The sequence below is a fragment of the Sphaerodactylus townsendi genome, linkage group LG13 (assembly GCF_021028975.2).
Source record: "Sphaerodactylus townsendi isolate TG3544 linkage group LG13, MPM_Stown_v2.3, whole genome shotgun sequence".
Lineage (NCBI taxonomy): Eukaryota > Metazoa > Chordata > Lepidosauria > Squamata > Sphaerodactylidae > Sphaerodactylus > Sphaerodactylus townsendi.
Window position 1 is genome coordinate 45,744,705 of NC_059437.1, and position 24,712 is coordinate 45,769,416.

Consider the following 24,712-nt stretch of genomic DNA (forward strand, 5'->3'; position numbering starts at 1 on the left):
GTGGCACAGAGGATTTTAGGAGATTAACTAGGCCACTCTCCCGGCCATTTTCCTGGAGCTGTTATTATGCCAGTAGAGGAAGGTGAAAAAAGAAAGGCGGTCATCATCCTTTCTCTTCAACAGTTTGAAACATTTCTACTGGGTTAAACCACCCGCCTTCCCACCATTATGGCTTTAATCCAAATCCTTCCTCCCACAACTGCTTCTTAAAGTTAAAATACATATCGGGATGCCTGATCAAGGGTCTTCCACTCAATGCATGGCTAAATCGATATAACATTCAACTGCGCATCAGTATATTGTCCAATATTCTACAAAGAAAAATCAATAACTTTTATACAGCAAGAAATTAACAGGGGAATCCAATGAACACTTTCCTGGGATTAAACTCTGTTGGGTAAACTGCAGCAGGATTCTGAGTAGACTTGCTTAAGATTACATTATAAGGGATTCAGAGGTTAACTAAGAGCGCATCAAAAATTATTTCCACGAGGCAAACCAAATAATTTATCAAACGTTCGCTTTGAAATGTGCATTCCATTAGAAACAAACAACACCTTTACATATGGATCATCATCAGTTTTATCATCCTTTGTCACAGTTTCCAAAAGTATCAGACATTTCAGAATGCAGAAAAGAATTATGCAATGTACGAAATGCAAGGCTGCCACTGAAATGGGATCCCTGAGTTGACTAGCATGTGTAATTAAATGTACTCCATATTCCAACATAATTGTGCTGTGGGTTCCCCGCCTGTCCAGCAGCCAATAATATGATGCATGCGCTGAGAAACATACAGTAGCATAAGGGCATGGGTTTATCACACTGCAGACAGCAAGAGGGTGAAATTGATTTCAGGGATGCCATTTTAGGTGGAAGCTCAGTGTTTTCCAGAATGTCTACTTTCAGGCTTAAAAGGGTGCCAGAGCCACTTTCTGAAACAGCAAGATTTTATACTTTGAATTTTTCCAGTGTATCGTTCAACCAGTTCAGATCCTTTGAAAGACTGAAGATGACTACACCAACACACCACTAACAGATCTCTCCAACTTGCCATCCATTCCAGTATCTGGTGCTGCTTGCAATGGGCCTATGGATGGCCATTTATCCTCTTTCAGTCTGGTCATTTCAGTTGATCTCAAAGGTACAACTGAACTCTTTTTGTGTGCATGTTTTAAATAAAACACCATAGCTACCGCTCTGCAGTTATACAAACAGTTCAGAGATTTGATTCACCTGCTGTTCCTCTTCATCCAGGGATCCTAACATCTGTCAAAGTCCAACATGCCCAAAGGCTGTGCATTGAGACCCAGGGAGAACACACGAAAAATGTTCTGCAGGGTCAGGTGCAAAGACGGTAGAAGCTCATTTAACCTAGAAACCTGCTGTTCCACAGCCTGCAGCTTTTGCAGTAACAAAACACAAGAAGAAAACATCTCCCCAAGTGCTGTGCCTACTTTATAAAGTGGTTTGATAAATGGATGGGGAAAAAACTGATCAACTTAAAAAAAAACCCAGCAAAGAATCAGGCAGCTTTTATGTATGTTACAATTTTTAAAAATTAATACAAGTAAGACCCTGCAAAATGGCAGACACCTACTTCAAAGAGGCATTCCCTCAAAAGTGTGCAAGAAAGAGGAATGCTTCTTCTAAGATAATATTCACCAACACTTATAAGTGCACGGTTCTTAAAGGGGGGGCATGCTTTCCCTTTTATCTGATATGGAAATGTATGCAGGTGTCATTGACTAGTTAACTGAATCAAACCCATGCTGTCAATCATCTTAACTGGGTAACAGGTTTAGCTTTTTAATGAAATTAATTGATTGGAATTTGCTATCCTCCCCCGTTTTCTTTCTTTCTTTCTTTCTTTCTTTCTTTCTTTCTTTCTTTCTTTCTTTCTTTCTTTCTTTCTTTCTTTCTTTGTTTCTTTCTTCCTTTCTTAAATTTATTTAAAATATTGAGATGCCTGCCTTCTCTAGAGTATCCTACTCTTATAGTTCCTTATGTAGAATACAAGCTTTATTTATTTTCACACCTTAATTGATAAGGGGAGGGGGGAATCTACTGAGCATAGGCTTTAACTAGACATGGCCTTACTCTGCTTTCTAAGCTGCAAACACCAGTCAAAACTGGGCTACAGCACTTAGAAGGGCTAAGGATGTAGGGTTTAAATGCCTCCACCGCATATGTCCCTGGTGCTGTTTTCACCAATTCAATCATCTTCCCGTGGCTATTTTTCCACCAGAGGAAAAAATATTTATTCATTCATAAGTACTGCAAGGTACGTTTATCCTTCTCCCTTGGAGGTAACAGCAACATTCATTCATTCATTCATTCATTCATTCATTCATTCATTCATTCATTCATTCATTCATTCATTCATTCATTCATTCATTCATTCATTCATTCATTCATTCATTCATTCATTCCCTGTACACTTATTTCTGGCCCATTATCAAAATCCCTGAGCTGGGTACTATCATAAAACACCATAAAATGCAATCATAAAACCATCCTAAAAACTCCTTTATAAAACCATCCCCATCCCCAAACCGCACCCTAACCCACCATCCTTAAAATACATAGTCATTCAAATCACATGAAGCCAACACCAACAAATTTCAGACATTGGGCTGGGGCTGAACCAAGAGAGAACCAGTAAAGGCAACAGCATGGTACCAAATAAAAAGGAACATGGGGGGGGGGGGGGCAGGCACCACCAAGAAGGGATCACCCATATGCCCAGGTACAGAGGGTGGTCTTGGCGAGGTGCCTAAACTCCTGCTGAGTTGGTGCTTGGCTGATCTCCAGGGGAAGAGTGTTCCAGAGCAGCAGAGCCACTGAGGAAGGCCCTTCTGACGGCCCCCACCCCCGAATCCGGGCAAGCAGAATGGTCACAGTCCCAATCAGAGCTCTGTCTGCAGTTTACAAATGGCAGACAAGGTAGATTACAAGTATAAATCAAGGACAATCAATAGGGTGGGACATCCAAAGAGCAATACAACAGGGTTTGGACAACAGAAATCAGAAAACAAACAGAAATCTCAAATAGCGCTGAAGTCAAACACGTTGCATCAAGTTAAACATGTTGTTTTCTCTCTCTCTCCGTTTTAAACACATAGAAAGGTGTGTTTTTTCCTTAACATTAAAACAGCATTCAGTGCCCTCCCCTACACTGACCACAAAAAATGGCACAGGCCAACCGGAAGGAACATCGCACGATATTGCTGATCAGGACGTTTATGAGCAAAACAGCCCACTGATTATGACTGTAAAGCACAGTGCACAGCTATTTCCAATGCTCCCAGGAAGAAACAGCTTGAAGCAGCTTCCTCCACAACAACAGCCATAGCTTTGGTTGACTGCCTTCTCATTTAGCCCATGGGCAATAATCCCACACTAATGAATAGCAATATACAAAGAGAGGAGCTTCAACATAGGCAGAAGCAGGCAGACATAGTGCATTGCTTTCGAAAGAAACACAAAACGGTTGGTTAAGGGGTTTTGTTTTACATGAAAAAGAAAGCAATCCATGGAACAAAGAACTCAGCCAAGGAATGAATTGTGAGCAAAAGAAATGCCATTAAAAATAAACCCACCTCTCTCCCTAATGAAGGAACTCTGGAGCTATTTAAAGCTTGACAGTCTGGGTAGGTCAATGGAAGTTATGCCTCAGCAGAAAAAAAAATAACATTTCAATACAAGATTATCACTGCCGATTTTAGAAATTAGGAAGCCTCACAGGAGTTTTCGGTAAATCAGTCGGCTGGAATTTAACGTTCACCAATCTGAGAGAACAGAGTATCCAATTGTGTTTTTAAATTAATGATTTCCCTAATAAAGCACACTTAGCTGCTATGAAATAACGATCTGTGGATTCATGGGCGAAATAAGTTACTTTGACTAAACAAATGGGTGTAATTAGAGATGGGTAAAACCAGACCCTTTTTTTTTGACAGAGCTCTGCATCTAAATTCCTGATGCCAAGTGTTCATGCCAAAATGTGGTTGTATAACTGGGAAAGATTCTCCCCACCCTCCCTCTATACCAGGGGTAGGGAACCTTTAACACTCTCAAAGAGCCATTTGGACCCGTTTTCCACGGGAAAAGAAAACACTTGGAGCCGCAAATAATTTTTGACATTTAAAATAAAGATAACACTATATATGTAGGGGTTTTTTTTACCTTTTACTCCGCTCATTCTGAGAAGCGCATGGATGCACCGCCCTGCTGCCTGCAGGGCAGGCAAGGATGAAGCCGGTGGCTCGGCCTTGCCAGCCGCCGGGAAAGCGCCTGCCCTGCTCCAACGGGGCGGGCGAGAGGGGAAGCCCGTGGCGCGGCCCAGCCGACCATGGGCAGTTGGTGCGCCCGCCCTGCTGCCTGCAGGGCGGGCAAGGATGGGGCCGGCAGCTCGGCTCGCGGAGCCACAGTGCAAGAGCAGAAGAGCCGCATGCGGCTCTCGAGCCGCAGGTTCCCTACCCCTGCTCTATACTATATTAAGGAATTAGGTGTGTGTGTGAAACTGACAAAAATCTGAGAATTCCACTGCTGCTCTTCGGTTGTCTTTTCCTATACTACTTTCCAAGGTGGCAGTATTCTCCATTACTACCTACGGATGTGACAATTGGACCACGAAGAAAGTTGACCGGAATAAAACCGGTTCATTTGAAATGTGGTGTTGGAAGAGAGTTTGAGGAATACCTTGGACTGCCAAAAAAGACAAATAAGTGAGTTTTAGATCCAATCAAGCCTGAATTTTCCCTAGAAGATAAAACGACCGAACTGAAGCAATGGTATTTGGTCCCATCATGAGAAGGCTGGAAAAGAGAATAAAGTTAGGAAAAAATGGAGGGGGGGGGAGGAAAACAGGAATACCCAACATGAGATGATTGACTCAATAAAGGAAGCCAGGGCGTTCAGTTTGTATGAGAAGAGGTTTGGGAGCTCATTAATTCATAGGGTCCCCATAAATCAGATGGGACTTGAGGGAACATAAGACACACATACAAACACAGCATCTTCTATCCTTCTCTCGCCTACAGGGCATCTAACTGCTGGTGGAGACCTTTCACCAGGAGCACCATTGCATTTGTATTCTTTGCAAACCTTTTTAAGAATGACTATATTTATGGGGCCTGAAGAAGGAACAAGAATAGATGGGACTCCAACTCTTGGAGATACATCAAGGCTCATAATTACATTGCTTTAAAAAATTGGGCCCTGCCTGCTTTTGGAAATGTTGTTCAATGCTTCCCCCCCTGTTACCATCACAGGCCTTCGATAAGCCCCAGCCAAATTTAATGCCTGCATTTGTCAAAGGCAATCTTCCCCAGCAAATGCCAGCATTTAGGGCTCTTTCAAAGCCGCATTAAAATTACATTTTGCTACAGCAAACTTCGGTGCCCCCTTCCTGCCCATGTTTTGTAACAATTTTATAGCCTTCAGCGGTATTTTTCATGTCGCTGGTGTTTACAGCATCTCACCATTTAGAGCCCATCCAAAACATGTTTGCTTGTCTCCATTTCCCCACCATCAAGAATTGTGTGGAATAAGAATAAATCAAGCAGAGCTCCCTGCTAATCCTCTCCCACCAGCCGAACGCTGTCAATGTGCCAATATCCCTTCGCTTTAAAGTCACTAGAACAACTCTCCATCGGGGTGGTGAAACTCTTGCCTAATCCAAATGTAATTATTTTTTATTTTGGAATCAGACTTCAAGTCACTGAATTGTGCTGTGCTCAAGACAGAATGCACTTTGCATCTGCCGGGAATGCCTTTGTTCCCTAATTTTATAATTCTCATTTTTTTAAAAAAATGAATTAAGCTGATTTAGTGCCATTTGTTTGTTATTATTGTTATTATTACTGTTGAAAGGCCCATTATCCCCTTGAAAATGGCATGCTTTTTCCCTTTGTCATATGGTTAGTCATTCTCTTTCTTTCTCTCAACTAAATTATTTGGGATAAAACAGATCTGACTGGGCCATTTCGACACAAAAAAGGTTTTCCAGTCACAATAACCTAACAACATTATTCTTAGGATAAGCCAAATAGTAATTTTAACAAATTATATTTGTTATGCAAATTCCTGAGTTATACATAGCCCAAACTGGATGTCCCATGAAATTTTGACCCGTGTCCCATTGAAATTTTAAAGGGGAAAGGAGTGGATGGCTTAATCAAAGGGTGATTACAGGGAGATGCTGTTGATTGGACCTGGGACCTTTTGACAGAGCAAGAATTTGCCCTACTAACTCTTCCCCTGATGCATGCACAGGAAAAATGGGGAAACAGATGAACTACTAATGCTAATTAAAAAATCAGGAAATGATATACTGATTAACCTTTGAAACTTAACAGTTGTTAAGCCATTCAAGGAGTTGGATCCAATCACCTTTTTCCTGGTGTTAAAGGGAAAGATGAGGTCCCATGTGACCAGCAACAAAAGACTATGCTGGGGACCATAGAACCTTCATGGGGGGAAAAATTCACATGGGACAGGGGTTGTCATACGGACAGAGTTCTCAACAGGAGAAAATGGCACCTTTGGATGGTCAACTCTAGAGCACTATACTCCAGTGAGGTCCTTCTTCGACCCAAACTCCAACCTCCCCAGGCTCCACCCCCAATTTCCAGAAATTTTCCAACCCAGAGTTGTCAGCCCTAAGTATGGAGAAGAATTAGGCAAGATTGCGTGAAAAGGCTAGCTGGCTCTAACCCAAGCTGAATTCTGAACCAACAACTTTGCCCAAACTCCAGAAATGACTGGCATGGAGGTCGAAATTTTAGAGGGGCCGACTGCAATGCATTCTGGATTGTTTGTTGTTACTTCTCAGACAGGAAAACCGAGCTCTAAGCCTTGGGAAGGTGAAAAGTGAATGATCCTTGAATCTAATAAAGCGCTTAATGGCCAGTTACGGATGGAGGAGTCTACCTCCTCCCTGCCCTGCCAGGGCATCAGGCACGCACCTGAAGTGCGCTTGCTTTCCACGGGGAAAGCTGAGAGCAAGAGCAGGAGACAAGTTTGCCATGTGCCACATCTGCTTCCTGCGCATGGCAACTTCTTGAATGACAGTACAAGGACGTTTGCTGCACCGGGGTTCAGTTGCCAGTGCGCTGTAATCAGCCTCTGAGCAATCGGCCAATGCAACAATGGGGGAGAAAAAGAGAAGACACACCTAGTATTTGTGTAACTGATGCGTCAAGCAACATATTCTGAAGAAGGGGAGTTAATTGATGTTATAACTAGCACCATACAGACACTGAGGAACACAAAGTCGCTTCATTCTCCGGTCTAAACCTTTGCTACTTGATCTTTTGCAGTTATTTGAATCCAGAGAGAGGATCTGGTGGTAAAAAGGCCAAGAGAAGAGACTAGTTACTTTACAAGTAGATCAGGCCAGCCAGATAATTTGATTTCAGGCGACTGGGAGGCTTCCTCAGTTTCATGTTTGCCAAAGCCCCATGCCACATGTGGGTAAATTAGGTCCACAGAGCAGAGGAAAGCTTGTTCTTATTTCTGCAATAAACAAACAAAAATACACATGACACAGCCATGTCACCGCATTTCAGCAACCACAGGAAGATGCGCTGCTAGGGCAAAGATCTCTCTTGGATGAATTTATAAGTGAGCTGCTTCTTGGGGGAGCAAGGTAAACATACGGCATCAGAGCTGAATAGAAGTGCCTGAACCAAACAATTAATATCTGACCTGTGGTTTTTGTTTCCTCCACTGCAAACAAATTCCTACTGCTAGGAGAGGAAAGGAATACATGCCCCATTGAGTTCAAAACAAGCTTATTTCTCCTGATTTTCTCATTGCTTGGAGGGGAAGCACATCCCTTGCTCTGCTACTGTGCACACAGTCTGTTTTCTGTTCTCCTTCCCCGCTCCCCCATCCTCTCTCCTCCCATGAGCCTCTAGAGGCCTGATCAGTGGCAACTTTTATTAGAAGTTTCAGGTGAGTATCCATGTTGGTCTGTAACAGAAGAGCAATATCCGAGTCTCGTACCACCATAAAGACCTACAAGATTTTCAGGCTATAAACCTTCAAGAGTATCAGGCTAAGGGAGTTTTGACTCCTGAAAGCTTCTACCTTGGAAATTTTGTTGGACTTTAAGGTGCTGCTGGACTCGAATCTTGATCTTCTAGTTTTATTAGAAGGGACCAGAAAGGAGAGAATAGTGGGGAGCCGAGCCAGGATATCACTTATTTGTCTGAAGAATTAGACAGCTGCCTAAATCCATTGACTTGAAGAACCATCTTCCACTACATCCTCCACAAAGAATAATTAACTTGCAGAACTCATTGGCCCAGGACGTAATGAGGGCTACTGGCTCAGGTCAGCTTCAAAGGGAGACTGGAGAAGTTAATGGAGGATAGGGTCCAGAAAAGGGGTATTTCATCATCATGGATAAATGGGACTTCCGTGTTCACATACTTTTGAATGTCATTGAAGGGGGGATCAGCACTTAGATAAACTATTAGAAGAAGAAGAGTTTGGACTTAAACCCCATCTTTCTCTCCTGAAGAAGAAGAAGAAGAAGAAGAAGAAGAAGAAGAAGAAGAAGAAGAAGAAGAAGAAGAAGAAGAAGAAGAAGAAGAAGAAGAAGAAGAAGAAGAAGAAGAAGAAGAAGAAGAAGAAGAAGAAGAAGAAGAAGAGTTGGATTTATATCCCACATTTCTTTCCTATAGGAGACTCAAAGGGGCTTACAAACTCCTTTCCCTTCCCCGCTCACAACAAACACCCTGCGAGGTAGGTGGGGCTGAGGAAGCTCAGAAGAACTGTGACTATCCCAAAGTCACCCAGCTGGCGCGTGTTGGAGTGTACAGGCTAATCTGGTTCTCCAGATAAGCCTCCACAGTTCAGACGGCAGAGCGAGGAATCAAACCCAGTTCATCCAGAATGGAGTACGCCTGCTCTTAACCATTACCCCACTGCTGCTCTCAAGGTGGCTTACAAACTCCTTTCCACTCTTCTCACCACAACAGACACCCTGTGAGGTAGGTGGAGCTGAGAGAGTTCCAAAGGACTGTGACTAGCCAAGGTCACCCAGCAGGAATGTAGGAGTGCAGAAACACATCTGGTTCACCAGATAAGCCTCTGCTACTCAGGTGGAGAAGTGGGGAATCAAACCAATTCTCCAGATTAGAATCCACCTGCTCTTAACCATCACACCACGTTGGCTCTCCAACTATTAAAATATTAATATTGCAATATTATTTTATCTAGAATTATTCTGCCCCGTACCAAACTAGCACCAGACATCTGTCTTACAAATACCTCATAGAGCATGAGCCATGCCTTTTCCCTGCACAAATCTACCACTAATAAAAAGCAAACATCACACTGTTGAACATTTGCATTGAGGTTAATAGCCTGAAACACTGAGGAAGAAAAGCTACATATTTAGATCAGGGTCTTACTCTCCCTCCCCGCACCGGTGTTGTTATGTGCAAAAGTCCAAGAATCTTCACTTCCACATCCATTGAAATGCATCCATTCCAGCGTCAGACTCTGAATATCGATCTTTATTTGGTGCAGCAAAACACCACTGAAGGGAAGTTCTCCCTTTTGAATTGCACAGCCGATTTTTTTCTTAAAAGCCAGGCAAACTGTCTGGGAGTCCTAATAAACAATATCTGTGAGAAGCAAACGTACTGAATCTTGCGAGATGTCGGAAATAATCAGTCTCTTCATGCACGGGAATTCAAAGGCAGGAAAAACAGATACATTTTAATGACAGTCCCGCAGAGGCTCATCAATTCAACGTGATGGATTCTGGCACAGAAACGTCTCGATAACATCGCCAAACAGAACGGCCTTTGTTACATCCTGCTTTAGAGGGTAGCTGCCTGACTGAGAGGCTGTGGTGGTGTTGCAAACCCTGCCAATTAACTTCTCGACTCCTGCATGTGGGAGACCAGACTCCCCCGATAAGGCTTGGAACGTCTTCTTCTCTATACAGAGTCTGGAAGCGCACATTCCAAGGCCCGGACAGTGACACAGATTTAAGGGAACTGACTTGAACTTAGGAAGAATAGCTGTAATGGCTCGTCTAAGGCAACCAAACCCTGCATGTGACACAAGGCTCTGCCGGTTCTATTCCAGGTTATAACAATGTCCGCACCTGCTGGAAAGCCACACACAGCAGGTGTTTGAGAGAAAGACAGATAGCTTTGCTGCCTACGCACTGGAATCTATCATACTGGCAGTATTTACTTAAGCAGAAACAAGTTTTATACAACTCATACATTCAAATTAGCCTGCTTCATTTCAGCATTTGGGATTTGTTGCCATTTGGGTTCCTGACAACTACAGCTGATGAGGCTGTTCAACTTGTGTCCAGTAACACACTTCCCTCTGTGATACACCTCTGGAGATGACAGCCACAGATGCAGACGAAACATTAGAAACAAGATCTACCAAACCACACAGCCCGGAAAACCCACAACAACCAGTTGAATCTGGCCGTGAAAGCCTTCGACAATACATTTTGGCAGAGATGTTTCAGCTTTCAATGAAGAATGGGAAAATGTTGTGCGTCTACCTTTGTACAGAGAATGAACCTTTTCGGCCACTCATCTTCCTTTCCAATCACATCAGGTACTTTTCCATATCCACCTCTTCCATTCCTTGCTGTCAGAGTCCTTATTTCCAGATTTAAATATCAGGTATGCCCTGACCTGGATGGCTCTGGCTAGCCTGGTCTTATCAGATCTCAGAAGCCAAGCAGTGTTGACCCCGGTTAGTACTGGGACCCTGGATAGTACTGGGACAGTACCAAAGAAGCCCAGGATTGCTACACAGAGGCAGGTGATGGCAAACCACCTCTTGCCTTGAAAACCCTACAGGGTTGCCATAAGCCAGCTGCAACATGACAGCACTTTATGCACATGCACAAACAAGACAGCTACATATACTCCAAGAAGCAATGGAAGGTAAAACCTTTCCATGTACTGCAGGAGGCCTTTTGGAGAGCAATTGAGGCTCCTTCTGCACATGCAGAATTATCCACTTTGAATCCACTTTCAATGCACTTTGCAGCTGGATTTTACTGTGCGGAATAGCAAAATCCACTTGCAAACAATTGTGAAAGTGGATTCAAAGTGCATTATTCTGCATGTGCGGAAGGGACCTGAGTGAAGAGGCTGGCCTTAGGGAGATTTTCACACTAGTAGCAGGTCCTTCCAAAAAGCAGCAGAAGTGCAGTAGTTTTATAGTGCCCCGGCAAGAGGGCATTAACAGCGAACGATAATTTCAGCTGTAAAAGAACTTCCACTCTGACAGTGGTAAATGTTCCCAAGAACAAGGGAAGACAGATGGCAAAGGGCTGAACTAAATATGCTACCTTCCTACTTGCAAGGAGTTTGTTTAACACGGCAAAGAGAAGGGACAGTTCACCATCCGAAGCAATGCAGCCCATTCTTTCATCTTGGCATTCTACTGCACAGGGAACAGACTTAGTATCAAACCAGATGTAGAGTGTTATCAATAACCCTGGATGTTTGCCGTGAACCTCCCTGGTGCTTCTAGGCAGGGGAGTGGCCTGGGACAATTATGTCCAAAGAAACTGGTTTTGCAGATGGTCATCCTGGACTAAAGAAGCATTAAAAAAAACCTTTATTGCTTACTGCTTAGAAGCAGGAAAAGTTTTATCGTTTATTTTTATTGTCTAACCTCTTAAAACATTTAATAATAAATCTCCCTCACTCGTAAACCCAAAATCCTGGGTTGTTCAAATCAGAATGGCTTTAAGCTGTAATAAACTTATTTTTATTAAGTTTACATAAGCAATAGGAACAACAGAATCCATGCTCTTACAAAATAATTTCATCCCCCCCACCCACACACAGATGCTTTGTAAAGATTTGTGCAAAGTATGTAAAGGAATGGCATAAGGCGGCATTCGAGGTTCAATGTATAACACGCCAAAAGGGCAAAACATTATTTTTGGAATTGTGGCAGAACATCAGACGCCGTTTCCATTATGAGACTGATATCATCAACAAAATAAGCAGTTAAATAAACAAAATGGGAAGAAGCAGAGTAAAACAAAACAGAACCAAAAGGATGCAGCAGCAAACACAGAAGGAATGTACACCCAGGAGACCGAATTCTGACTATGGGGACAGGATGGGTTAAAAATAAATATTTGCACTGAGCCAGTCAGGTCTGGCATCAAATATCACACACACACACACACACACACACACACACACACACACACACACACACACACACACGGACGGAGGGAGGGAGGGAGGGAGGGAGGGAGGGTTACCTGTAGCAATACAGTACAAAATCCAGTTCAGTTTGTTCTGAGGCTTTTTCAGGAAAACAAATACGAACGTCTTTAATATTTGATCTGCTGCAGGGCTCCCTAAACACCATTATGCATCCACAGAGTACTCGGGGTGCCATCAAAAACAAATCACGGCAGCTAAGAGTAATGTTCGCAGCGTAGCTTTAATTAGCTTGTCGGGCAGTGGATACGGCTTTTTGCTTGGACATTTGTAATTGTTTCCATTCGCATTAATTAACTGTGACAGTCGTGTTATCAAGACAGCTCTGGTCCTGAGCTCTGGCAGCCTTCGCGTTGCTAGATGCAGAAGGTCTTTGGTCCACAGGGCAACCCTGGTATGGGGAGAGGCCACACTGGTTGGGCTTCCCCAGCAATTAAGAGAAGCAGCCAAAGCTCTGTGATGGAGCCCATGCTTTGAAGATTCTAAAGCCAGCATGAGTCAGATAACACAGCTGGGAGGGGTTCACGGTTCAGTGGCAGAATCTCTGTTTTATACGCAGAAGGTCCCAGGTTCTATCCTGGGCACCTCCAAGTTAAAGTGATCTGGCATTAAGCAAAGTGAAAGGACCTCTGCCTGAGATCTTGGGGAGTGGTGGCCAGAGTGCATGAAACTGAGTTTGAAAGACCAGGGGTTGGCCTCAATATAAGGAAGCTTCATGCTGAAGGTTCCATAACTGACCTTGGACAGCTGCTCCAAGACAAAGAAAGCAGGGCCAGGTTTGATAGACCGGTGGCTTCACACCATGTGTGGCTGCTTTGTATACATTCATAGACATCCTTTGGAGGGAGCGGTCTTGGCTTAGTAGGAGCAGAAGACAATTTGGCTTTTATACTCTGCTTTTCTCTACCTTTTAAGGGGTCTCAAAGCTGATTACAATCACCTTCCCTCTTCCCCACCCCCGCATAATAGACACCTTGTGAGGTAGGGGGGGCTGAGAGAGTTCCGAGCGATCTGTGACTGGCCCAAGGTTATCCTGCAGGCTTCATGTGGAGGAGCAGGAACTAAAACCCGATTCTCCAGATTAGAGTCCACTGCTCTAAACCACAACACAATGCTGGCTCCATGTGCATTCAGAAGTTCTAAGGTTCTAACCTCTCAAATTGAAGGATCTCAAGAAAAACTTTTCTCTGCCTGAGATGGCTGGATGGCTGCTTGTAGCCTTCCTGGATTGAGTCCAATCCTGCGCAAAAATCTCATTCTGTATAAGCCAGTTTCATATGTCCAAAGGATTTGCTACCGCTGTGGGAAGCAGCAACATTGTAAAGGCACCCATACTGTTCAGGTATATATGAGCAAGGGTTTGGCTGCAGAATCTGTTTTCAGTGCTAATGTTCTATACCTGTAACAGGAGAAGGATTAAGATGTGATTGCTTTGGAGAATGTGCAGCATCCATTTCCCTCAGCAAGGGGTAACCGTGTCATTCTCATGAAGGCATGGAATTAGAAGAAATGCTTCCTAGTAAAAGGGATGATTACTGGCAGGTTACATTCAGGCAGCTTTGATTTTAAAACCAAGCATGGTGCTATGAGGATAAATCCCATACCAAGGCTGGCCAATAGATTGTATGGGTAGAATATTTGGCCCGGGCAATGGCTGTATTGCTATCTGTTTATTTCAAGACAATACATTTTTAACATGCTTCATATTGAGTCATACCTTGGGTCTATTGGGATCTGTTTTATCTATTCTGAGTGGTGGCGGATCTCCAGGATCTCAGTAGAAGTCTTCTGCATCGCATATTACCTGAATCTTTTAACTGGAAATGCTGGGGATTGAACTTGAGACCTTATGGAAGCAAAGCAGATGCTCTACCACTGAGCCACTGCCCCACTCCAAGTGCCATCCCAATATTTTGTAAAATGTCAGATCAGAGTCCACCACTCTTAACCACGACACCACAGTCTTCCACTGACACAAGAGACTCTTAAAAGTCTTGTACCACTCAAAGCGCCCTGGAATTGGTAGAAGGCGCCACCATCAGTAGAAAAGATCCATCGGCTCCAGCCTCAAGAATGGGATGGAATAACAGCCCTGAGAGATTCTTTGCTTTGCTTCATTCCAATGACATCCTTGCTTTTTGGATGGATTTCCTGGATCGCTGGAAAAGCCAAAGTTCATGCAAGTCTAGAAGTGTTTAATTTCTGCTCTCTGGGGCCCCCCTCGCCCTTTCTGCCCCCACCCACCCCGCTCCACAATGAGGAAGCAGCAACAGTAGTATGCACCATACACCCCAGAGGACTTGCTTGTAGTGAAGTGGGAATCAGATTAATCCGGACAAGAAAGAAATTAATCTTAACACAGAAAGCAGCAAGGACTTCTGCGAATTAAAACGCTCCATGTAATATCAAAGCAATGAAACACACAAGAGGCACAGAATTCGTAATCGGGTGAAGGAATTCAATACCGTTTTGTATGGGCCTCTGCTTGTAGTTCCGTTTAAAGCCAAAGGCTCCTCCTTGATATGAAGCCCAGGGAATTTCCAGCTTGATGAAAGCTGTCAAAAGAAGAGAAAGATGCTCAATAACATGCGATTGCAAGGGGAATAAACAAGTTTACGAAAATGGGCATGATTTCCATAACAAGGCTCTAATGCAGCTCTGCAAAAAAAAAAGATGACTCTGTGCTATCAGATTATATTTCCCATGGAGACAAAAAGGATTTAGACCAGGCAGCCAAAGGTCAGAGCATTTTTACTAACTTCAATTGGTGGCACACCAGCTGAGGCCCCTCTTGGAGAAGGAATGGTCTTACTACAATTATCCATTTTATAGTAACAGTGAGGAGACACCACCACAACCTTCTCTAGCTGGGCTCCCATTGAAAAGTCTTCAGAAATTCCCGTGAGGGGCAGAATACGGTCACAAGATTATCAATGGGGACTCAACACAGTAAGGATTTTCTTCCATTGCTCAAAGATCTACATTGGTTTTCGTTTTGCTCCTGGCACCATTGAAAATGGTGGGGTTGATACTTAAAGCCAAAGCAGTCTGGGGCCAGGGAATCTACCCTCTCTGTATTAGGGCTGCCAAAATCTGGACTGGGAGATTTGGGGGTGCAGCCTGGGGAGGGTTGGGTTTGTGGAGGAGAAACTTCAGTGGAGGATAATACCATAGAGCCCATCCTACAAAGCAAGCATTTTCTCTAGGGGGAACTGATCGTGTTGTCTGGAGATCAGTTGTAATTCTGGGAGATGTCAAGCCCCACCCCTGAGGTTCATAGACCATCTGGAGGGCCAGTGTTGGACACCTCTGCTGTAAAGAGTTTGGCCAACTGCTGCCTATTTTCTTTATCACACAGGATGCAATGGAAGCCACTGAGAATCCAGCTTGGTCAACCCTTCCTGGAGTTTCCCTCTTCATTGGCTTTGCTGAGGGCCTAGTTTCTTGGGCACAGAAAAATGTGACCAAGGGACTATTCAGTGTAAAGGAAGAGCTTAGAAGAGCCAATCCATCAGCTGGGTCATCATCTCAAGCCTGTCTCTGGGTATCACCACCCATGAAATGTAGTCATATGGTTTAAGCTTTCCAGATCTTAGCAGGATTTTCACGCTGATACCACAAGGATGAACACAAGACAACTAGCTGAAGTTCATAGTACCATATCAAGCTGGGCTTAACAAACCTGTTGACCTAGTAGGGTTTTCAAGGCAAGGGACATTTGCTTTGCTAGTGCCTGCCTCCACATTACAACCTTGCATTCCTTGCAGGACTCCCATCCAAACACTAGTCAGAGTCAGGGCTGAGACTGTGACTGGCCCAAGGTCACCCAGCATGGCACAAGTTGGGATTCGAACCGGAGTTTCTCAACTCCTACAGGGAGCTGTAGCTGATTCCACCCTGCAGCCCTTCCAAATGGAAGTTTTTGGTCCCCCCGCCCCCAAGCAAGGTAAATAAAGTTACATCTATTCAGTTACATATAGTTCAGTTTAACTTTGGGTTTATGGTTGGATTCCTAGAGTCTGTGAAGAATGGCATCCTTCTTGCCAACCACACAGTCAAAATTACGCACGAACCCATGAAGCTCCAAAACAGGCCATTGACCCATCAAAGTCAACACTGTCCATTCAGGCTGGCAGCTCTCTGGAGTCTCAGGCAGGGCTCTTTCACATCCACTGCTGCCACACCCTTTAACTGGAGATGCTGGGGAATGATCCTGGGACCTTCAGTATGTCAAGAATAAGAAGAGTTTGGATTTATACCCCACCTTTCTCTCCTGTAAAGAGACTCAAGGTGGCTTACAAGCTCCTTTCCCTTCCTCTGCCCACAACAGACACCTTGTGAGGCAGGAAGGGTTGAGAGAGTTCTGAGAGAACTGTGACTGGCCTAAGGTCACCCAGCAGGAATGTAGGAGTGCGGAAACACATCTGGTTCACCAGCTAAGCCTCCCCCCCTCAGGTGGAGAAATGGGGAATCAAACCCGGTTCTCCAGATTAGAACCCACCTGCTCTTATCCACTACACCACGCTGGCTCTCAAGCAAATACTCTATCCCCAAATCGTTAGTTCTAACAGCCATCAGTTTGAGAATGAGGATTATGACAGAAGTGGGTTAAGATGAGTCCCAAAACTCTTTCTTGCACACTTTAAGGCAACTTTGCCAATGTGTTTGCAAAAGTGACAGACCACATGATAAATGCAACTGACGACCAATATTTTGACCATGGTTAAGATACCAAGATTGCCATTGTGAAGGCTGCAGCTTATTGAGTAGGAATGAGGGTTGCTATCTTTGCAGCAATTGGGGGCACAGCAATGCTGGTCATCTATCAGAGCCACCGGCACCTCCAAGCAGCAACACCTTCAGGCACCACTGGGGGAAAAGGTCACTCCTAGGGATCTTGGGGTGCCAACTTCCAGGTGGTGGCTGGAGATCTCCCGATATCACAGCAGATCTCCAGGCAACAAGAGGTTAGTTCACCTGGAGAAAATGGCCGCTTTGGAAGATGGACTTTAGGCCATCATACCCCATTGAAGTCCTTCCTCTCCCCAAACCACACCCTCCGCAGGCTCCACCTCTAAACTCTCCAGGTATTTCCTGATCTGGAGCTGGCAACCCTACAGGGATCTCCCATATTAAAACTTCCAATAGTTCACTCCTTTTCTAAAATAAACTAATGTCATTTTTCACAATAACTAATTCACTTAGTACTTAGCACATTTCTCAAACCTTTGATAACGAAAGTATCTTTTAAACTGTGCTAATGCTATCAAAGCTTTAAAACAGATGGCAACATTTTACTGACGCCTGACCAGTCAATGGGTCAAATCTGTTTGGGCTGATCAAATGGCAGCAAGTTAAAAAGAACAACCAGGCACAGCTATATTAGTCCTGGAAGACTGGTAGTCCAACATATTTTAAAAATAAAATTAAAAACACTTTCCCTGTTTTATCACCTGAACATATTTCTTAGTCACCTCAGGTAACTAGCAGTGCAATTTTACACAGAGTTACTCCAGTTTAAGCCCATTGAAATGAATGCATTTAGACTGGGGTCATTCTTTTTAGGGTCGCACTGTAAATAGCTTTTTGAAAGTCTTGCCCAAAAGTTTAGCCATAAGCTCAGCTGAAGTTATGGGAGATCCGCTGGAGACTCCGGAGCAGCACTGGGAAGACTCGGGTACTTAAGTGTTTTCTCACCGTTGCTGGCAATATCCAGAAACCAAGACTTTTTCGCAGTTCCCTTCCTTTCCCGCACCTTTCATCTCTGCTTTTACATTTGAAGAAGAATAATTTGGATTTATATCCCACCTTTCTCTCCTGTTAAGGAGACTAAGGTGGCCTACAAACTCCTTTCCTCTCCTCTCCCCACAAGAGACACCTGGTGAGACCGGTGGGGTTGAGAGAGTTCCAAAGAACTGTGACTAGCCCAAGGTCACCCAGCAGGAATGTAGGAGTACGGGAATGCATCTGGTTCACCAGATAAGCCTCTGCCACTCAGGTGGAACAGTGGGGAATCAAACATGTTTCTCCAGATTAGAATCCACCTGCTCTTAACCACTACACCATGCTGGCTCTCAGTTGTGCCCTCCCGTTGTGCCCTCCCTTTTCCTACTGAAATGTGAACGACTTTTTAAAGAAACAGAAACTAGGCAGTCTCAGTTTACCTCTATGGATACTGTGTAATGCATTCTGGTTGCGGAGTATGGAGTGCTTCCCTAATGAGGAATTCCAGCCGCCCCCGGGCAATGACAAATGCAACAAGTCAAAGCCAACTCTCACGTTGTCCCTAAACTACTCTGGCTTCCTGGCACATCACTGGGAGACACAACAGACCTAAGAAGTGGAGAAGAGGTTGCTTATAATTTAAGAGGAAGACATAATTGACACATATTACAAGCTAAAAGCATAAACGATCTTGATGGCCCGGTTGAGAAACATGTCCAGCAATCAAGCTGTCTCCTCTGCTACTTTCCTCTCTGAAAAGCTTCTGCATAATTCGCTCTCACAGCAAGAGTGGAGTTCTCTGATGCCGGAATCAGTCTGGAGAGAAACCTTATTAGCTTTCAGATTAAGTTACTGTTTCATTTGATTCCATTCAAATCTCTCTCTCTCACTTTGCTCCTGCATCCCAACAGAGTCAAAATATTCTGTGCATCCTCAAATAACTGAACAAACATTGTATGCCATACAAAAACACAGCATTCTATACAAAAGTCAGGATTTTCTTCTTCGCTTTGGAGAAAAATCACGATGGATAAACAGACTGTATCTGTTGAAGAGCTGGAAACCAACAGAGCTTATGCCAGTTATAACAACAGGGTCTTACAAACTAGGGGTGCATCAGCAAGGAAACAGGGAAGAGAAACCAGAACTGCCGACTCCTCCTTACTGCCAAGCAGCAGGGATGAAACGGGTGATGGAGCCTGCTGCCACTATCTTCCCACTGCTGAATAAGCCATGGAAGAGCAGCAATGTGGACAAGTGAGGAAGGAGCTACTAATGCTGCTCCCCCCTTCCACTGATATGAGCTACTGAGTGCGTGAGTAAGCCAGGTTGGCAAGTGGTTAGGAAAGAGTAGGGGGCATTGTTGACAGTGGGCAGGAAGCCCAACAAGTGGTTGGCCCAGAGGACAAGTAGGGGGAAAGATGAGATTCCATTCTAAGATCCTTGTGGGTCTCCACTTGTGCTGCCTTTAAGCGCGGAGGTTCCACAAGTGGCACATTGCTGAACATAATTCATTATCTAAATGTAGCTTTTCTTCCTTAGTGTTTCAGGCTATTAACCTCAATGCAAATGTTCAACAGTGTGATGTTTGCTTGTTATAAGTGGTAGATTTGTGCAGGGAAAAGGCATGGCTCATGCTCTATGAGGTATTTGTAAGACAGATGACTGGTGCGAGTTTGGTACGGGACAGAATAATTCTAGATAAGATAATATTGTAATATTAATATTGTAATAATTGGCGAGTCAACGTGGTATACTGGTTAAAAGCAGGTGGATTCTAATCTGGAGAACCGGGTTTGATTCCGCACTCCTCCACCTGAGTGGCAGAGGCTTATCTGGTGAACCAGATGTGTTTCCACATTCCTACATTCCTGCTTGGTGGCCTTGGGCTAGTCACAGTTCTCTCAGAACTCTCTCAGCCCCACGGACCTCACAAGGTGTGGGGAGAGGAGGGGAAAGGAGCCTGAAAACCAGCTTGAGTCTCCTTGCAGGAGAGAAAAGCAGGATATAAATCCAAACTCTTCTTCTTCTTTACCCCCCTTGCTCAATCCATATGTTCAAGATGCCAGTTTGTGCAAGTTCCCCCTCCCATCAGCCACTCTGCCAGAAAAAGTCTTCCACAAAAGTGTGTCAGACAGCCTCTTCGTTCACAGCCACCTTTCTACTGAGGACATGGAAACGGCTCTTGATTTATCCTGGCGTAGAAGGAGAAGGAGGAGGAAATAATAAAAAGGGGCTCAGAGCTCTTGCCAACTCGAAGCTTATTATGCTGTTTCCAAGTTCCCGTTCTCAGCTATTGGCCATGGTTCTTTTTGATGACACGATCCGCAGAGGAGGAAAAAAAAACCAGATGGGGGGAAGAGGAAATTCAGAGGTTCCAAGATATAATAAACGCAAGCTATCCTTCGTTATGAAACACCGTTCCCCTTCCAATGATATACTTTTATCGCGGATTTTAATCAAACATCTTACAGTTCTCTGATGGGCAAGGTGGTGGGGGAAAAACTGTAATGGCTTTTCTAATTGCTTGTTCTCTGTCATTTGTAACTAATTACCCCAGTCACATTGTTGCAATCACTTTGGGATATTTTTTTTAGTGTTTATTCAACTGGAGGCACTTGCAGTGTGAAAGGGAAGGGAGGAGAGAGCATCCCAAACTCTCCTTTTGACAAGTGTCTCTAGCAACTAGTATGGGTAAATATCTTCAGACAATAGTTAACTTGCACTGGATCAAAACCCCTCAAATAAAATCGATGAGCAAAATAAGGCGCCCGTCTCGCCTGAAATGCAATCCTTGCTAGGCACTTGGTTGCTAGCTGTGGCTATTTGCTGGCAGTTGTCTTAGAAGTCAACCAAATCTCAGTAACCTTTAAAACTATGTTTCAGGAGGCAAAAGGGTAACGAAGAACATGCCAGTTTCTCTTACAACAGCTCCACCAAAAATCATTTCTGCATATCCCCAAACAGATACTTTAGCATTTCGGGGCTCATCACAGAGATCGGCGCTATCAAATAAAACATTCCCATGCAAATACCGGTATGGGGGTTCTCTATGCAATACCATCAGCCCTTATGGTGTATGTTACTGCATCCAACATGCAGAAGTATTTTTTCACCAGCAGCCATACCCATGCTATAAAGTAAAAATGGAGTGTACAATGTATTATCAAAGGTTTTCATGGCTGGGATCAACTAACTGTTGTAGGTTTTCTAGGCTGTGTGGCCATGATCTGGTAGTTTTAGCTTCTAAGATTTTGCCTGCATCTATGGCTGGCATCTTCAAAGGTATGTCATGGTAAGATGTGTTTCTCTCCATGTACCGAATTTTTCTCCACATTGTGCATTGGAGAAAAACACATTTTACCGTGACATGCCCCTGAAAATGCCGGCCACAGATGCGAGCAAAATGTTAGGTGCTGAAATTACCACACCATGGTCACACAGCCCGGAAAACCCACAACAGCCAGAGCGTACCTCTGACTTCTTCCTTTGTAGAGATTCAAGAAAAGCTCAATTCGTTCATGACACCCAGTCTTATATTGAACTTACAAGTAAACTCCTGACCCAGTCTTGTTTTTCCCAGCCTACAGTGACAGATGGGAAATTGGATGGTTAAATGAAAATTCACCTGTATATGCTCCAAGACTTCATTGCTTTGTTATCTGTTGAATGTCATCCCTATGGCCCCTTCTGCATACACAGAATAATGCACTTTCAATCCACTTTCAATACACTTTGCAGCTGGATTTTACTGTGCGGAATAGCAAATCCACTTACAAACCGTTGTGAAAGTGAATTGAAAGTGGATTATTTTGCATGTGCGGAAGGGGCCTAGGTTTTCTATCTGTAGTCATCTTTAGTCATAGGTTTTGCAATCTTTGTGCTTACATCAACCTTCTTGCATATATAGTTTTCCTGCTTTCAAATAGCTGTATGACAGTGAACTGTAGAGTAGAGTGAATGAATCTTGGTGTGGAAGGTGATTTTTGGAACAGGAGATAGGGTATAATTAAAGCAAAGCAGTACAAGGCTACAGAATCTTCAAAGCAAAATCCTGAGTTAGCAAAAAGACAACTTGATGGTCAAATTTCAATAGCAAATCCAGCGGAGTGGTAATTCTGGTCATAAAATAAACTACAACAGCTCTTCTGCTTCACCGGCTATTTCACACGTGTGAGTTGTTGCGAGAAATATGACATTGACGTCAATGGACTTAAAAGGTATAACTCTGCCTAGTATTGCATTGCATTATTCAATATTTCAGGCCTTATATACTTGGGAGACAGTCTTTTTCCAGAAGCTGTGCTGCAAATCAAGCAGAAACACAGTTTCCACTGAACTATTCACGCACAACATTCATTCAAGAACTGGACACAGAGGTGTTTAGTCTGGCCAAGCTAAAGCCATAATACACACAGTTCCTGCCCTGTGGATATTTATTAATTGTTAACTTGTAAGCACTTGTGATTTTGGTCATTGGGAATAAACGGAAATAGGCTAGAACAATGCAGCATATTGCACACCAGTACAAATCTAGAGAAACCGGTTCTGCCTGAAGACCAAGAGATCAGAAGCTTCTACATAATTCATTTATTATTATTTATTTCACAAGATTTTAGCTTGCAAATCTCCACCCCCAGATACAGATTTACAAAGCGGTTTGCAACCATTATAAAATCAACCGTTATAAAATCAAAGCAATATACTAAAATATGCTGAACTATCAAATATGAAGCCTTACAAAGTATCCACTCCCAAGCCAATTAAAATTAGATGGTGCCAGCCTGCTAGTCTTAAAAATAAAAAAGTTACAAATATAGATGAAAATTCGGGACAAAGAATAGGGTTTTGGCTTGCCCCCTAAAGTTCCAGGGTAGGACCAGGAGCAATGGGTTCAAGGTGAAGGAAAAGAGATTCCACCTAAACATCAGGAAAAACTTCCTGACAGTAAGGGTTGTTCAACAGTGGAATGCACTACCTCGGAGTATGGTGGAGTCTTCCTCTTTGGAGGTTTTTAAACAGAGGCTGGATGACTATTTGTTAGGAGTACTTTGATTGTGTCTTCCTGCATTGCAGGGGGTAGCAGTTGATGGCCCTTGGGATCTCTTTCAATTCTATGATTCTAAACCTCCACAAGGAAGGAGTTCCCAAAATTGGGCACCATTACAATAAAGGCCACCTCTTATCTGGGTACATACTTTATTTCAGAAGATAGTACCACATGGAGGACAGCCCAACCAGGAAATCTTAACTGTTGGGTTGGAACTTGTGATGGAATTGTGCTGTAGATCTAGCAGCATCACACCTACATGTTAAAAGGGTCTTTGATCTCCAAATGGGGAAACCAAAAGGCCATGGAAATTTACCCAGGACAGGACGATGCCCAAGTAAGGCACTTCAAAGGCTTGGGGTAACTGCACGGCAGGAATAGGAGTTTTCTTGGAGACTACAGAACAAAGACCAAGGTGATTCTACCATGGGCTAAGCTAAGAGAAGCACCTCTTGGCAGGAGGTCCCAACAGAACCGTAAGAATGTACTCAGCTGAGCAATCTCTGCATTTATGTTTTATTTCTTTGATTTCTGCTTTTCAATAAATCTTTGAGAACTCAGCTGGCCTGGAGTCATTGGAGGGAAAAGAACCCGGGATCGGGGCGAGATAAGCGTGGCTCTCCCAAGCTTGATCTCAGCCTCAATCGTCATATGGTGGCAGCGCTAGGATTCATAGAACTTATGGGAAGAAAGTGGCCCTTTATGTATCCTAGTCCTCCCAAGCCATATAGAGGCTTTAGGGTTATGGCTGCCAATTAACTATTCTTTTGTTAGATGGACTGTTGGTTAAAGTTTTGTCAATAACAAAACTAATGGTTAAAGATATTCTCCTGCGAGCTGTAAACTTCTCTGTTTTTTTTTAATGAGATACCTAGTGGAGCTTGGAGAAGACGACATCCTTCCAATGAAGGGCAACTGAGAGTGTGAATAGAGAGATCTGACATTTTTAAATCTGGAGAACACTAAGGAGGGAGGGAAGTGGAAGTTGAAACAAACTGACATTACTTTCTGAATATATTTGTGGTATATTTTGCCACCATTGTTTAGAACAGGGGTGGGGAACGTCGGTCCTGTGGGCCATATGAGGCCCACAAAATCATTTGGTCTGGCCCAGCCAAGGCAAGCACAGGTGGGACTTGAAATTCAAAACTGGAAAAGCAGTTGCGAGTAGCAACATCATCAATATCAGCTAACAGCACACGCCTCACCAAAGACAAGCAGTTCCAGCCATCGCATTAGGGGTGAGTTCGTTAAATGTCTGACCAAGTATAGCAGACTAATTTTTAAGCTGATAATTTTGTATGTCCTGCAAATGATGTTATAAGTATCCAAATGGCCCTTGGCAGAAAAAAGGTTGCCCATCCCTGGTTTAGAGCATAAAAAAGCCCTGCTGGATCAGATCCAATGTCTCCCTAGTCCAGCATCTTCTCCCACAGAAGACCGATAAGCAGAGTAAGGGAGACAAAGCATCCCTCAGCTATTGTTCTCCAGATGTTGTGACTATTGTACTATATACTACCTTCGAACAAACTGCCTAAGTTTTAGCATGTCAATCTTCAGTGTTTGCCTGGCAAATATCATAATCCATAAATACAAAGAGAGGGGGGGAAAACCCCGACAGAATCAGATTAGTTACGACCCTAAGGAGCACTGTATTGATCCAGAAAAAAGAGAACAAAGCATTGTGCAT

General features: G+C 43.7%; 1 protein-coding gene across 8 annotated transcripts in view; it reads right to left on the minus strand.

The window, feature by feature from the left end:
- Nucleotides 1-24,712, minus strand: part of ARVCF (ARVCF delta catenin family member) — a 482,167-nt gene that overhangs the window by 270,758 nt on the left and 186,697 nt on the right. For all 8 annotated transcript variants that reach the window (XM_048514629.1, XM_048514620.1, XM_048514626.1 and 5 more), the window contains one exon: nucleotides 14,714-14,803. The gene's annotated coding sequence lies outside the window, so the exon portion shown is untranslated. The remainder of the gene's footprint in view (nucleotides 1-14,713; nucleotides 14,804-24,712) is intronic.